The sequence below is a fragment of the Pinus tabuliformis genome, chromosome 7, assembly GCF_031772625.1.
Source record: "Pinus tabuliformis cultivar Carrire ecotype Pingquan chromosome 7, CPIR1, whole genome shotgun sequence".
In the NCBI taxonomy this organism is placed as follows: Eukaryota; Viridiplantae; Streptophyta; class Pinopsida; order Pinales; family Pinaceae; genus Pinus; species Pinus tabuliformis.
Window position 1 is genome coordinate 563,517,527 of NC_142293.1, and position 5,524 is coordinate 563,523,050.

General features: G+C 39.2%; 1 pseudogene; it reads left to right on the forward strand.

Annotated features, from left to right (window-relative positions):
* The first annotated feature begins 434 nt into the window (after nucleotides 1-434).
* Nucleotides 435-2,098, forward strand: LOC149248637 (two-component response regulator ORR21-like; annotated as a pseudogene).
* The last annotated feature ends 3,426 nt before the right edge of the window (nucleotides 2,099-5,524 follow it).

A 5,524-nucleotide genomic window follows, 5' to 3' on the forward strand; every position in this document is an offset into this window, starting at 1 on the left:
TGTTTCAAAAAGAAATAGATGGACCTACACGTAAGCAGAGAAGCAAACGGTTCCGGCTCCTCCAGTGGTAACCAAAAGGAAAACTTTACAAATGGGTGAAATTCATTGCCACCTATAGCATGTAGTATAAAGGAGGACAAATGAACTTCTGCCGGGTTGTCGGAGGATTCAGAAGCTTCAGAAAAGGCCTGTAGCCTAATGGCATGTAGCAATCTAGCATTGCAGAGTGTTTGAATTAGATAACAGCCCAAAACCAAAGATATCATCCACAAATGAGATGCAATTAAGGGATCACGGCTTCTATCAGACATGATGTTATGAAAATTCAATGTCGATACAAACTGGACCAATAGACAGATTTTTTTTATCGTTGACATAAGACAATTTGAATTAACATGATCCATAGAAAGATCATTAAGTTTTAAAAAACTTAGATGACCTTACACTTATGCAGAGCAGCAAAGGTTCCTTCTCCTCTAGTAGTTGTCAAAAAGGAAAAATTTACAGATGGCTAAAATTTTTTAACGCCTTTATCCTTTTATAGAGAAGAGGACAATGAACTTGTGCATGTTCAATGTAGGTTTCGATAAAAGGCCTGTATCAATCCAGCATTGCAGTGTTGGAAGTGGGCATGTCTTTTTTAGATGTAATTGGCTTCATTGAAGTCATTTTACCTGATGCTCAACCTTTCGGCAATTCTTTCTTTTTCTATGGGGTTGTCACATTGTGCGGAACTATAGCTTCCACAAACTCTGCTATTAGAGTTTTTGCTAGATCCTTTCTATTTCATCACAACTACGTTGTGCCTATTATTGGGTTCTTGTTCATAACTGAGTTGTATGTATTTATTGGAGAGTTAAAATTAAGAGAGGAGATAGGGGAAAGGATTCATCATTCAACTGACTTTACTCTGTATTTAATATATTTGCTTTTGTTAGTATTGTTGTCATATTATTAGAATTTACAACTGAGAACAACGTAACTTTTTAATTGGTCTTATTATTTCACTGCTCAGAAATATAGGCTATATCTGAAAAGGTTAAGTGGAGTGGCACAACAGCAAAGTGGAATGAACTCTTCTTTTGGGGGAACTACAGAAGCAGGTGTTGGACCTATGGGTTTACTTGGAAGGCTGGATCTTCAAAGGCTTGCGGCATCAGGTCAAATGTCACCTCAAGCACTGGTGACATTACCAGCTGAACTTCTTGGACAAGTGAATCCAAACAATGGGTTGGGCCTGCCAAACATTGCTCGGACACTGCTTTTACAAGCAGCATTTCATGGTGTAAACTCTAATCCTTTAAATAGAGGGAAATTTGGGCAACCATTGATGAATAGTTAGGGAAATTTACTTTAGGGACTCCCGAGAAGCATAGAGCTGAAGCAATTTTTCCAACCACAGCAACATATTCCTTCCTTTGGAAATTTGGGTTTACCAACCAATGATACATCTGCAGGATTTTCTATGCTGCAACAACAACACAATACAGGTGCAGAAGTTGGCAGTGTGGATTGTGGGATAAACAACAATGGAGCATCTAATCCTCAAAACAATGCGATGGTGATGGAATTTATATAGCAACAACAACTACATCAAATAAACCAACAACAACAACAACTGCAGAGATCTGCAGCACAACAACAACCTGGCAGACAACTTCAAGGTTCTCAGCTTCACAGTGGACAAGTCCTGAAGTTGCCATCTGCCAGTATTGTTGGGCCACAAGTCCTTCCAAATGAATTTAGGGGGAGGGCTACTTTATCTTCTCTAGCCAATGGCAATAACAGTCTTGGCAATAATATTATTGGTGCTCCTGGTTCAGGGCAATTAAACCGTATGCCAATGCTAGCATATGGCCTGGGTGCAACTGAATCTAATGTACCAGAAGGAATTGGAGGGATGTCAACTGTAGACTATAAGAGCCAGAATGTGCACATTCTCCAAGGAAATGATTATTCCATTTCCAGTACTGTTTGTTTATCTTCCCCTTTAACAACATCTGATATTGAAGGTGGAATGAACATTTCAGGAATTAACAGAAGACATGGACAAATGTTGAGGGCTTTGGTCCTATTATACTGTTCATCTACGGACTAAGTTCCTCCCTCGAGCCATCATTCCCCCTCGAACCTCGTCTATCTTCTGTATTTAGATTCGATATGAGTCAATAAACTCCCACCAGATGCATCTGAAACACGGCGTACTGGGGGAAGAAACACTGCAGGCGCAAAATGCAGGTTAAAATGGTACAGATTCATCGGGGGATGTTGGTGGATTGTCACCACATATTATATTATAATTTATACTCATACGTGGCATTTTGGGACTTCATCTTTTGCTTATGAATCGATCGATCAGACTCTTGCAAAGTAGTCCCGTCAGCCGGCCTCTGGTAAAGGATATTTGTTTTTTTTAATTAGGCTGAGAGCAGTCAGTCTCGATGTTGGATGGAAGGATCAGTATCATTTGTTCACTTATAAGATACTATTATCGCTAGGATTGTGCAACCGTGGTGGCAACAATTTCTCCTTACCCAGGCACAAGTCCGCCTACAGGGGAATGCAAAAGTAAGGGGCTTATGCTTCCCATTTAGGGGCTTCAGAGGACCGGTCTGGACAGTGGAATTGGAAACTAAATTATAAGTGAGTTGTTTACCATGATGTAAGAAGTGGATCAGGTTTGAAAAAAAAGAACTTCTGGCCAATAAAGTAATGGTTCATTGTTAAATTACAAACTTTCCTGTAAGAAGATCCCTGTGCAAGCTGACTTCCAAGCCGAGGCATATATTGAAATCTTAGATTTAAGTGTTGTATCAGACAGGGTTTACCATGATGTAAGAAGTGGATCAAATGAGGTAGTGAATGGTGAGATAGTTCAAAATCTCCACGCTCCTTGAATATATATTGAGATGGAGATTCTTCCAAAAGGACCAGAAGGAGGATCCAATTCAAAACGCTGCTTCCCCTGTATGACAGTTTAAAAGCTTTAGATACCATCAAACAACAATCAATACAGAGCACACAATAAGATCTGAAAACAACACAGATTCTTAGAAAAGACCTCAAGTTTAAACTCCAATTCCTCTCGCTCAAGTCCAGTTGCAATTGGCATAACTTCTTCCACTGATTTCTCCTTCTTCAGCAGTTTCTCTGTATCATTCCACTTTATCAAATTTTAGTGATGCACAAGCATACCACCAATCCAACACACATGGTCACAATTTATTCACGTGCAAATAATTTTGAATTCTTGACAAGATAAAATTTTCCCCAAGTACTTGATATTTCTGTGTCAGGTGATAAAACAATTCTGCAGATGACATTGGCTAACCAGACAACAGCCATGTCATATCAAAGGCCTGTCCTAATTAGATTGGAAAATTGAACCCTGGCTTCAAATTTAGCAAAAAACCAAATTCTTTGTACAAAGAAAAAACTGGAGTAAACCCTAAACCCAGGAAGAAAAGGTGTAAAAGAAAGTTAACAATGAAGATCAATGGAAGTTTGAATATTGAATAGAATTACACAGAAAAATTGAATAACCCCTAAACCCAAGGAGAAAAAGTGCAGAACGTAACATTAACAATGGAGATCAACGGAAGCTTGCACATCAATTATGATATAGGTAACAGAGAGCTAAAGAAATGCCCTATATCTCTAACCACCCATGGCTTTTGAACTATCACATAGTCATTGTTTTCAATGTATTTACCACCGTTTATCTAAGTATTCAAGACTCACACAATTAAACCCATAGATCAGACGCAACAGGTTACTGATTTATCAGATGAGAAACATTTAAAATAACTTTAAATAAATCCTTTTCATCGCTAAATACTGAACCTGACATCTTTTAAGCCTTACTGGATAGTTGCCGCTTGATCACCAAACTTGCCCTAAACCCTGATGGTAAACCCCGAAGACAAATAAAATACCATGCTTAACCCAACAATTTAGGTTAACGTTTTTCCACCGGCAGGTTTTGCAAAACTACATTCACAAGTTTAATTCCCGTGGTGTCACATAACGACCATAAACCTAGCCTTAGAAACCCTTGATCATGCACAACAGATTGCGCAACAAAAATGGGTTAGAAACCCTCGATCATGCACAACAGATTGTGCAGCAAAAACGGGACACATTATTGCAGGAGTAAGCGGAAAAACACAAAAGAATTATTGCAGAGGGCGTGGAAGACAACAGGGAGAGCAGAAAACGGACAGATATGGAAGAAGGGGCGTTCTTTGTTCCGTCGGGCGCAGGCCCATCGTCCAACTATGCGAAGGCTTCCAGCGTCTCTTGTGGCTTCCCTCACAGGGAACGCCGACATCCTGCCCTCCAACCCCGGCATCCATGAATACCACCGCGCCTGAATACCTCCGCCCCTTCCTTGCGGCAAGGCCAATACGTAGGGACTGACGTGTTGCTGAACAAATACGAAAACAAATTGCCATGGCTTCCAGCGTCTCTTGTGGCTTCCCTCACAGGGAACGCCGACATCCTGCCCTCCAACCCCGGCATCCATGAATACCACCGCCCCTGAATACCTCCGCCCCTTCCTTGCGGCAAGGCCAATACGTAGGGACTGACGTGTTGCTGAACAAATACGAAAACAAATTGCCCACAAATTGCCCGCTCTATGCCCGATGCCAGGTGTCAGCCTGAGAAACAAAAAAACGACGAAAATCCCTTTCAAAGAAGGTCTATCGGCCTAATTATCTCTTTTATTATTATATTCTCGTTATAACCAAATTAAAATGTTGAAAATAAGCATAAGATCTTATCACTTCGAGAATATTAGTGTTGAGCGTTCAATTTTAACTAAAAGTTAACTACTTGATAAACCGGTCCACTAATTGGAATGTGGTTTAATGATCTAAGAATGAACTACTAAGAGTGAAGTGGTCTAACAAAAATATGAAAGTTGGATCGAAGGTTGCGGATGGTGAAATTTGAGGCAATTGGTTAACCACTCTAAAGGGAATTATAACCACTCTAAAAGGAATTATACCCACTCTAAAGAAGATCTTAAACCATCATACGGTTTTACAACGATGGGGTAAGAGCAAGTGGAGAAATTGTGTTCAAACGGATTTCTACACTCGATAATCCCAATTGGAGCGTGATTCTAGAACTGTAGAGATGGGTTTATAAAAGGTAAAAGTCTCGAGAAAAAAGAGTTGCACATCATTATCAAAAATATTGTAGGTATCAACATACGCTCCACGACATTAAAAAAAAATTGCACCTGCACTAATATTTCAATGTAAAATTCATACTCCCTTTGCAAAGACTACAAAAACATGCTATATATATATAGATTGTTAATTGTAGGGTGTCAATCTTATGCTCTAAGCATTGAAGTCACATAATGCGATTAGCGTGGATAAATGTATTATAAGTTACATATTTAGCTTTTAATATTCATTTTAAGTAATTAAAAAAAAAATCATTACAAAATAAAAATAAGTGTTTAAAAGAAACGACATATATCTTATTTTGGGAAGAATGCATCTATGTTTTG